Consider the following 12,065-nt stretch of genomic DNA (forward strand, 5'->3'; position numbering starts at 1 on the left):
TATCCATGCTGTGGCCATAAGGTTGGTATTCCGAATGGTTTGTTCCACTGCTACTTGCTTTGCACTGCATTACTGGGTGAACCTGTGAAGAACTAAGAAAACCATCAATCTTTTTATTCAAGAGTTATACCTGATTAGAGAGCATGGTGACCAAATCGACGTTATAAACGCCGGTTGTTTTCGTTGGCTTTGTCCTTATGACTTGCCACTGATAGTTATTCAGTGACATCTCCTCTATAAACTCATAGGCATCTTCCGGTGTTTTATTGTTGATGGTTCTGCCCGCTGCTGCGTCAACCATTTGCTGAGTCGAAGGACTCAGACCATTGTGAAATTTTTGTACTTGGAGCCAAAGTGGTAACCCATGGTGAGGGCACCTTCTCAGAAGGTCCTTGTATCTCTCCCATGCATCGTAGAATGTTTCTAAATCCATCTATACAAAAGAAGATATATCATTACGTAATTTAGCCATTTTAGCCGGCGAAAAATATTTTAGTAAAAATTTTCAGTCATTTGTTCCCAAGTAGTAATTGACCCTCGTGGTAAGGAGTTTAACCACTATTTAGCTTTGTTCCTCAATGAAAAGGGAAACAACAGAAGACGTATGGCATCATCAGAAACGCCATTAATTTTAAATGTATCGCATAGTTCTAAGAAGTTGGCTAAATGAGTGTTGGGATCGTCATCCTGCAAACCATCAAATTGAACAAATTATTGTATCATTTGGATAGTGTTAGGTTTTAATTAAAAAGTATTTGCAGCTACATGATCGCGTGATTCGTAACAAGTAATAAATATTTATAATGAAGATCAAACCTAGACTAACTATTATCACGACAAAAAGGCAAGCGCACCTATCGGACAATAATATAGTAATGGCAAGACAGGGATATCGTACCTAAGGGAACCAAAAAGTACTAGTAATAATTATTTTTTATTAAATAGCATAAGAATAATAGGGTTTGTTTATTAAACTAATTATCTAAACTAATTAACTAATTTAATTAAAGCAAAGAGAAAATTTGGAAAAAGACTTGAAGAAAAGCAATTGATAAAGACTTGAAGAAAAGCAATTGATAAAGACGACACCCAAGGAGGAATCCACCTAGATTTCACTTGTTATATGACTCTAAACCAGACGATTTATTCACTTGACTTGATCCGTGAGATTCCCTAACCTATTTTATTATCCCTTTCGAGATTAATAACGTCTAACCCGTAGTTGAATTAATCAAAATTTCTTTCTTAATTAAAACCCCTAGGGAAGCAGTAAATCACTCTATGGACTCACATATTAGGTTTCACCCTAATTCGGCAAAATCTCGTAACTCTATTCCTAGGCGTTCGATCAACTCCGCTTAATTATATGAAATCTACTCTTAGGCAGGGTCTATTCCTCCTCTACATAAGCACATCAAATCATGAATTAATACCCGAAATATTAACTCAAGCATTAAGAACACATAATTAAGAACAAATGAAGTATTTATCATACATTTCAGATAATAATAACAAGATCCATCATAGGTTTTATCCCCCTTAGGTATCTAAGGGGTTTAGTTTATAATGAAATAAGAGTACATCTCAAAAGTATAAAAATAAAAAAACATGAAGAAAACTCTAAAACCTCTGAAGGAATTCTGAAAGAGATCTTCAGTCTTGGAGTAGCTCTGGGTTTTAGGATGGATCATCTGGCTTCCTTCAAGTAATTCTTGACGTGTGGTTCTGTATTCCAGAAAAGTTCTAGAAGAGGCCCTCTTTTCTAGGTCATACTTAGGGTGTTTATATAGGCTTTGGATTGGCTTTCTTCCTCCCTAAGTACCCTTTTCCGTGTAAAATACAACTCTTTGAAAAAGGGACACGCCCGTGTGCCAAAACCGTGCGACGTGTTTGCTAGTGTTCGATCCGTTAAATTGCACACGGTCATATGGGTCAATGGCCAGGCCGTGTGAATCATGAGAGCTTTGGTCGACACCCTCGAAGGACACGGGCTTATGAGCAGCCCGTGTGGCAAGGCTTAGGCCGTGTGAACTTCTCGATTTGGTCTGTTTTGTCCCTTTTTAGCTCATTTTTGTCTCCTTTTGACTCTTGGTGCTCTCCTGAGTACAAAACATGAAATAACAAGATTAATAGCACCAAAATCCACAAATCTAGTAGTAAACATCCATAAATATGCTAAGTATTTGGGATAAAACTATGTATAATTTGGCGTTTATCACTACAGCAGGTCTAACTATGCTTGATTCAGTTCCTGTTAAAGAAGGTTTAGCATAATCATACATAGTGCGTTGAGCAGGATTTTAATTAACCGCAATTGCAGGAGGTAGCTGATTGCCTTGGTTTTCAGCCATCTCTACGATTGAGGGTTGAGTATCGTCTTCTTTCTCGTTCTCCGTGTATCTTAAGCTGCGCCTTATTTCTCTTTGGTTTCTACGAGCTGTATGATCAATTTCTTCATCAAAAAGTAATGGTCCTGACGGGATTCTTCTAGTCATAAACTATAAAAACCTGCCAAGAGAAAGAAAGAATATGTTAATAAATAATAATAATAATAAAATTAAATTAAATTGCAAGAAAAATAAATGGCTAAAGTAATAAAAATTGAGCGTTCCTAATGTCTTAGTTCCCCGACAACGGCGCCAAAAACTTGATCGCGTGATTTCGTGATAGGTTTTAAATATTTATAATTACTCGTTCTTGAACTAACTATTATCGCGATGTAGGTAAGTGTACCTATTGAACAGTAGTATAGTTTAGCAAGACCGGATTGTCGAACCAAAAGGAACTAAAAGTACTAGTAATGACTGTCTTTTTATTATCTAGCCTAAGAATAAAGAGGTTTTGCTTTAATTAACTAATTATCTAAGCTAAGAATGCACAGAGAAAAGAATTGGGGAATTGCTTTTGGGAAAAATCGATTGACTTAAAACAATACCTAAGGAAAAATCCACCTAGACTTTACTTGTTATTCTGGCTTCGAATTGGACGATTTATTCATTTAACTTATTCCGTGGAGATCCCTAAGTTATGTTATTATCCCTATTCAAGACTAATAACGTCTAATCCCTAGATTGAATAACTGAGACTTTTTTCTAATTAACACTCTAGGGTTGCATTAACTCAATCTATAGATCCCCTTATTAGGTTTCACCCTAATCCGGCAAAATCTTGTCACCCTATGTCTAGGTGTGCAATCAACTCCGCTTAATTATGAAAAATGTACTCTTAGACAGGGTCTATTCCTCCTCTGAATAAGAGCATGTCTTGAATCAGTATCCTGGGATATCAAAACAAGAATTAAGAACACATAATTAAGAACAAGTTAAATATTTATCATACGATTCAGAAAATAATAACAAGATTCATCTTAGGTTTCATTCCCCTTAGGTATTTAGGGGTTTTAGTTCATAACTAAATAAGAAAACATCTTAGAAGAATAAAGAATACAAAACATAAAGAAAACCCAAAATTCCTGAAGGAAAATTGAGGAGAGATCTTCAGTCTTGATGATAAATCCAACATTTGAGATGGATCAATCGGCTTTCTTGGAGTAATTCCTTACTCTCTATTCTCCGCCTCCCTTTTCTTCCTCCTTTAGGGTGTATTTAGAGGCTTTGGAATGCCTAGAAGCCCTCAAAATTAGCCTTTTTCGAATTGGACTCAACTTGGGCTCGGTAGGGACACACCCGTGGCACATGCCCGTGTTCAATTACTTCAGGTCGTGCTCGAGCCTGCCAATTTGACACGGCCATGTGGTCTACCCGTGTGAGGAGGTCCAGGTCGTGTTGATTTCGTACTTTGGCCCATTTTCTTTATTTTTGGCCTGTTTCTCGTTCCTTTTGCTCTCTTATGCTCTCCTTAGTATAAAACATGAAATTAAAGCATTAGGAGGATCGAATTCACCAATTCTAATGAGAAATCATCCATAAAATGCATTAAACATGGGGTAAAAATATGTTTAATTTACGGTTTATCAAAGTCAAACACATAACATCATATGATGGTCAAATAAACATGAATGCTTGTCATAATACATGTAACATCCCAAAATAGGGCCTAAATGGAACAGTGGTTGTGAAACCATGAATCTGAGATAGAAAAGTTTATTTTGATTAATTTTTATACTTGATCGAGTGATTAGATGCATGTGTTAGAGTATCGATGGAAAATTTTATAGATAGCATGCTTAATTTACCTACTAGGGCTTAATTGCAAAAGTTGATAAATATGAGTTTTAGATGCTAAAGGATTAAATTGAAGAGTATAATTGAAGTAGATGTCCTTAAATGGTAATTAGACCATTAGCTTTTCATGGACAAAAATGGACATACAAAGATAAAAATAACTAAAGTTTTAATTAAGGGTATTTTAGTCATTTGGTAATTAAAAGATTAAAAAAGGAAAAAGATGGCAAAATGTGCCCATCTTTTTCATTAGGCCGAAATTTCAAGGGTTCTTCATAGCTAGGGTTTTGTCAAGCTTCCAAGCTTCATAGTAAGTGATTCCAAGCCCCGTTTTTATTGTTCTTTACATTTTTGAAGTCCCGATAAGTTGATTTAGCTTATTCTAGCAATAATTTAACCTAGGGTTCATATTTGGAAAAATACCCATAGGTGGAATGTGTTTATTTTGATGTTTTATGGTAGAATATGGAGCTTGAAATTATGTTAAATGACTTGAGCTAAGCGATTTTAAGCGAAAGTGAGTAAAACAATATAATCAGTAAAAATACCTAATGGTCATAAGTACATGTTAGAGTGAAAATTTGATGTTTTTGTAGGTAAATAAATTATTAGCATGTCATAAAACATAAGAATTAGGGATAAAGTTTCATTTCTGAGCCTTGGGGTAAAAGTGTAAATATGCAAAAGTATAGGGGCAAAATCATAATTTTGCCAAAGTTAGAGTTAAGGACTATTTTGATAAATGTGAATATTAAAAGTTAAATTTGCTATTATAGATCAAGAAGAATGAAATTTGGGGTTAGACTGAGGAAAGAAAAAGGTTGGGGACTAAATCAAAATATTTGATTGTATTTTGTATCGAGGTAAGTTTGCGGTAAATAAATGCAATGTTTTATTATTTATAATTAATTATGTTACTTTTCAGCATCTATATATTTATTTTGTAAATTTATTTCTTGATGATTCAAGCAACAATTGACAGAGAAATGATACTTAAAAGTCCAGGTTGAACCTTAGGAATATGTAGGATACAAATTTCATGACATTTGGGTTTAAGGGTACCAAGTAAGACCATGCCAAGGCAAGACATTGGTAAGTTTTACAAGGCAAGGAAATTATGTAAGACCATGTCAAGACGTGGCATTGATAAACTACGATAAGGCAAAGATCCCATGTAAGACCACTAGAAACAAAAAGAATTATAAGTCATAATTTATATGTCTAGTTTCCTTACTGAGTCTATTTTCATTAGAAACAAATAGAAACGTTATCCAAATTTTGTATAATGAGATAATTGATTTTTAGTGAAGAGAGGTCAGGTCCGCTGAACTGCAAAACAGGGGAAACTTTAATGAATAAACTATACTAATTGGCCAAACCAAAAATTCTGGAAAAATTATGATAAGAAGATATATGAGCCTAGTTTCAAGGAAAATTTACAGATTTAAATTTTGAGTTTCGTAACTCGATTTATAATTAATTTAGTGACTATTACACAGATGGACAGTTTTATTATGAATAGTGAAATAAATTGTTTTGATTTGTGTAAGTAATTGGAAAATTTTTAATGTTCCCGGTTTGGTCCCGAACCGTTCCAATTGCACGTTTTAGGGCCTCGAGGGCCCTTTTTAGGGATTTCTTTGATCAATGTGAGCAAATTAAATTTTTTTAAAAAGTAAATTTTTTTTATGCCCCGAACGGTAAGATAAGTCTGGTAACGCCTAGTGCTCAACTCCGGCGACGGTCTCGGGTAAGGGGTGTTACAATATAAATTTGCATTTTATGTTACTTTCCCATATTTCAAGAATAATTCCCCTTTACGCTATTTTAGTTTCAAGGAATATTCAGATAGTATGCTCAAGGTATGTATATTAATAATCTATCATTTTATTTTCAAAAATGCCCATTTTTGGCACATATTCATAATACACACTCTAGAGTCACATACGATATAACAATACTACCAGTCCAGGTTAAAGCCTTTTCATAACATTTATAACATTTTACCCATTTCATAAAATCATCACAATCATTTGAAATACTACATTCAACCAAAATAATAACATCTTACTCATAATTCTCAACTTATGGATGTTTCATTTTGTATCTCATCACATACACGCCATGAACTATTATTCATACCCTTTCCAGTTTCAATTTAACACAAACACATTTTCAAATATCCCAATGTCATTTGCAGCGTTTTCAAAAATAGCTCGGTTGGAAACCACCTTAGTCTCAACAAAACAATTTCATAAGAGTCGGGAGGTATCACACTATCACGGTTCATATATGGCATGTATAGCTAGACTCTTACACATGCTAGGCTAGTTCGAGAACCAACTAACTCATAGCTCTGATACCACTAAATGTAACACCCCCTACCTATGTTTGACACCAAAACAGGGTATCAGGCCTTACCAGACTTAAACACATGCAATCATAAAAAATCGAGTCATGAATTTGCGTTCAAATTTAAAACTTTTCAAATTTAAAGTCCCTAATATGAGCCCAAATCATGCTTTGGAAATAGTTCGAGACCAAACCGAGAACTTTAGAAAACTTTGAAAAATTTCAAGAAAAATAAAGGCATAGTCCCGTGTGATATTAGGACAAGGCCATCTGGCTCGCATGGCCATGTTCCTAGCCCGTGCACTAATCTGACTTGCTGTTGCGTACAAATTTACGTCACACATAGATATCACCACTCATTCCTCCACATATGTAAGCATACACATCCTTGAAATGAATCATCATGGACTTATAATATATTCAATATACCAACATCAAATGGCCTTACACAACAATGAACTTTCAAATAGCATAAGCCAACATTTTAGGCCAAAACAATTATGACACATACAAAAATAACCAAGTCCCCTTATACATGCCATGACCTTAAGTATAAGAATCATCAATACCCAATTTGTTAGTTGGATAGTGTGATAGGTTCTCCGTCGACTTCTAACCCGAGCTAACCTGAAGACATTATAAACATAGAAAAGAAACGGAGTAAGTTATATAGCTTAGTAAGTTGGTATGTAAATAATAAGAAATTTATTAACATGCTTTTACCAATTCTCACAATATGTTCTCAAGATAATACAATCATAATTGCACATAGACCCACTATTTAGTCTTGTTCATCTCAAGCTGTCTACTCGAGTCACAGTCACTAAATTATTTATATCTTGAGCTATGGAACTCCAAATTAAGATCCGCTAATTTTCCCTGAAACTAGACTCACATATCATCTTACCATAAAATTTTTAAAATTTTGATCTACCCAATAAGTACAGTTTATTCTTTAAAGTCTCCCCTATTCTACTGTTTGACAGTTTCAACCCTTCTTCAGTAAAAATGAAATATCTAATCGTATGAGATTCAGATGATGTTGCAATTTGTTTCTATTGAAAATAGACTCAACAATAATGTTAAAAATATAAACTCTAACCAATAATTATTTTTATACAGTTTTTAATGATTTTCCAAAGTTAAAATAGCGGATTTCGAGATCATTCTGACACTGTCTCACAAAAATTCAAATATCTCGTAATATGAAATTCTTTTGCTTACAATGTTTCTTTTATGTGAAAATAGACTCAAAAATATTTAATTTCAAATCTTATTCAACCTTTAGTTTAATTTCCACCATATTTGGTGATTTTTCAAATTCACACAACTGCTGCTGTCCAAAACTATTTTATTACTAAATTTCACTCTTTCATGTTTTCTTTGTAGTAACTTTCATTGTAACACTTACTCCATATCAATCTTACCAAAGTTCGATCACATATCGAGCACATTGCTCATAAGTTTACACACACGTACCTGCACTTATTCATCACATAGTCATATTCAATTACACCTCGTCATTTACCGTTGAACACATCGGAATAATAACAGATACACTGTGACCTTCACATAGTACCACCCTTGTAGCCAAAGTTATTTTATTCACAAAGTGGCCTTCACATAGTACCACACTTGTGTCCAAATCCATTTTATTCAAAAAGTGACCTTCACATTATACCACACTTCTGTATAAAGCTATTATATTCACAAAGTGGCCCTCACATAGTACCACACTTGTATCCAAAGCTATTTTATTCCTAAGGTTCAATCAGGAAATTTCTCACTTAGCATCATGCCATGGACTTATTTTAGTTAGCACATTACCATGGACTTATTTCACTTAGATGCCATGGTCTTATTTCACTAAGCACAATGCCATATCTTAGATATGGTCTTACATGCGAATCACTTATTTCACTTAGCACATTGCCAAGGTCTAACCATGGTCTTTTATCATCAATTCATATTACACTACGCAACGATCATGATAGATCCTGCGTTTTTTCTCAATTCGAATGTTTACTTTAATTTTCACAATTTAATCAAATATATAATAATATTTCATAATTAACAAAAAAAGAACGTTTATTAACATACGAACTTACCTCGACCTAAAATGGCGAAAAGGACCAAATTGTCCAATACTCATTTTTCCCCCGTTCTAAGTCTGAATTTCATTTTTCTTGATAATCGAGCTTGGAAGCTTGAAAATCCCTAGCCATGGTTTCCCCTTCTGAAATTCGGCCATGGGGTTGAAGATGGACAAAAATTGGATTTTAATTTTTTTAATTCATTTTAATTACTAAATGACCAAAATGCCCCTAACTTAAAATATTCTATTTCACGTATTTCATGTCCATTTTTGTCCAAAAAATTAACCAATGGTCTAATTACCATTTAAGGACCTCTAATTTAAAATTTCATAACAATTGGACTCCTCTAATATGTAGAACTCCACTTTTGCACTTTTTACAATTTAGTCCTTTTAACTAAATTGAGAGCCCAAACGTCGCAATTTTCGAACGAAATTTTCACGAAATCATTCCTTGAAATCATAGAACATAAAAATATAATAAAAATAAATTTTTCCTCGTCAGATTTGTGGTCTCGAAACCACTATTCCAACAAGGCAAAAATCGGGCTATTACACCCCCTAATGACATGTCATTTGTATCCTAATCTATTCATATGGTTCAATCAGGATTTTCGTTTGCCGAATCATCGTCAAATATGTCTGCTAGGTCGTATTTCACAATTTATACATTATCAAACCATTTAAAACACAAATATAATAATGCTTATTACATACGAACTTACCTCGGATGCAAAAACAACAAAATAAGTCGATGAGTCCAAAACTTTGTTCTTTCCCCGATCTAAATTCGTATTTCACTTTTCTTGATCTAAATGTAATCAAAATTAACTTATTTAATAATCTCTCTATTCAATTTAATCCAAAAAACACATTAAGGAAAATTTAAATTTTTGCCCCTAATATTTCAACATTTTTACAATTTAGTCCTTTTTCATAAAATTACAAATTCATACAATTCAACCAAAACCCATGCTATCCGAATTTCAATTAGGTCCCTAGAAGTCCATATTGTTTCATTTATTTCACAATTTAAACACAAAATTTCAACATTTCTCAATTAAATCTCTAATTGACAATTTTACTAAAAATCACTTTACAAGTGTTGTTTATCTAACAACAAGCATGCATTTTCTTCATTAAACATCAAAATACATCAACATTCATCAATGGCAAAACCCTAAACCTTTAACAATTTTGCAAAATAGTCCCTAGGCTAGCTAGATTAAGCTGTAACGATCTCAAAAACATAGAAATCATTAAAAACGGGACAAAAATCGTACTTAAATGAACATGAGAAGCTTGGCCAAATCCTAACTTCAAAAATGGCTATTTATTATTTGTGAAAATTGGCTAAGGAAGATGATAACAAAAAATTTGGTCTTTGTTTTATTTATTTTACTTTAAATAACCAAATTACCTATTTAACCTTAATTATAAACTATTAAAAACACTTAATGCATGTCCATAAATTTCCATTAACATTAAAAATGGGCTAATTACTACATAAGGGCCTCCACTATTTAATTTCATAGTCATTTAATGCCTTGATCCATTAGAACATCATTTTTCCACTTTACGTGATTTAGTCCTTTTTATCAAATTAAGCATTCAAACGATAAAATTTCTTAACGAAATTTTCACACATTCATATTATCATACTGTAGACATTAAAATAATAGTAAAATAATTATTTCAACTTTGGATTTGTGGTCCCGAAACCACTGTTCCAATTTGACTAAAAATGGGTTGTTACAAGTTGTATAGAGAAGAACGTTCATTGTAGTTATTAATCCAGAGTTCTGTAGACATACAATAACATAGATTTCTAACTTAAGATAAAGGTATTAAAAGGGGCAGGTTATAGTAATGACTTTCTGAGCAGTTGATTAGACAATATTTTCCATGGCATTATTTTGATATGAACATGTAACACCCCAAACTCGGCCCGGACGTTATGGCCGAATCTAGTTATGTTACATTGAAGTGTTTTTCGCAAAGTATAATATCGTTGAATTTTTTTTTCTATTTATTTAACCTCTTTATGATCTTAATGAAGATTTTAGGATGTCTCGTTCCTATTCAAAGCTTAAGTTGTTTGGCAAAAGTTAACCATATTAAATTGTTACTAATTTTAAAACATTATTTCTGGTGGAAGCTTTTAAAACATGTTGCGTAAACATGGTGTTTTGAAAAATATATTTATCTTTTTGAAAACCCGCTTCCTACTACTAACAAATATAAATCCAAATAAATAATACCCTAAATTAAAGCTTAAAATTTTAAAAAGGCCTTATTACATTAAAAATACCCAAAATAAAACCACTTATAATTTAAATCCAAAGAGAAAATCTGTGCAATTGTGTGGCCACCTTTGAGTCCTTCGCAGCACCGATTCGCCTAAGCCTAATGATTACCTGTACAGATAAACAGATGGGTGAGTTATGAAAACTCAGTGTGTAATCCCATATCAAATAATCAATCAGTGAACATACAAAGTTTGGGCCTAAGCCCAATTCAATAACGGTTCAGTTTCAGTTGGGGCCTTAGCCCATTACAGTATCAGTATCAGTGTGGACCTGAGCCCATCTCAGTGACAGTACAGTACAGATATGCAATCAATAGATCCTACCCAACCAGCCTCTACACTCCATCTCCGCCCAGCCCTACCCACCATGTGGGGATAAAATCAACCCACCCATCCCTACACTCCAAGTAGTACCAGTTACGGCACTAAACAGTATTTGCAGCAGAGCTACTAGTACAGTACACTTCCTCTGATCATAATAAATCCCATCCCTATGCAACATATCATGCATCATGTCATAATATCATACATGTGATCAATATCTTTAAAATGGCATGCTCAATCATAATCATACATCTCCTAGGGGCATAACAATCATTTTACTATGTAGGGGCATTTCAGTCATTTTATCAATTAGAGGGTCTAGATACACTTATCGACCCAACAGTAGGTCCACAGTCATCTCGGGTGACCCGTACAACCTCAACAGTCAAACAGTGAAAATGGGCCCATGGCCCATATTGTGGCCCAAGTAGGCCCACTCACCCGTGTGGCCCACATAGCCCAGAAATGGCCTTGGTCATGTGGACTATACAGCCTGGCCCAATATTCTCTACGCATCCGTGGGGTTTACTCGTGTGTGGCGCACACAGCTCAGTTCAGCCCAAAATGGCCCAAAACGGCCTTGGCCCATGAAATCGCTCATGGCCAGCCTCAATGATTATACGCCCATGGTTAGGCATACGGACTACCACACGAGTGAGTGCGCGCTTGGCTAGTGTAGTCGTCACTTATTCCAGCTTTTTTCGATTACCACAATCACAGTTGCATATGTACACACCTGTTAGGATTCTAGGTACGCAACCCCCTCTTGAGATGAACCGCACCTAAAACAAAAGATAATTTC

At 34.1% G+C, this 12,065-nt stretch overlaps 1 non-coding gene across 1 annotated transcript; it reads left to right on the forward strand.

Moving 5' to 3' along the window:
- The first annotated feature begins 359 nt into the window (after window positions 1–359).
- On the forward strand, window positions 360–466 carry LOC121231651 (small nucleolar RNA R71). Its single transcript, XR_005929707.1, has one exon. It is a non-coding gene; the product is annotated as a small nucleolar RNA R71 (small nucleolar RNA).
- The last annotated feature ends 11,599 nt before the right edge of the window (window positions 467–12,065 follow it).

The sequence above is a fragment of the Gossypium hirsutum genome, chromosome A06, assembly GCF_007990345.1.
Source record: "Gossypium hirsutum isolate 1008001.06 chromosome A06, Gossypium_hirsutum_v2.1, whole genome shotgun sequence".
Lineage (NCBI taxonomy): Eukaryota > Viridiplantae > Streptophyta > Magnoliopsida > Malvales > Malvaceae > Gossypium > Gossypium hirsutum.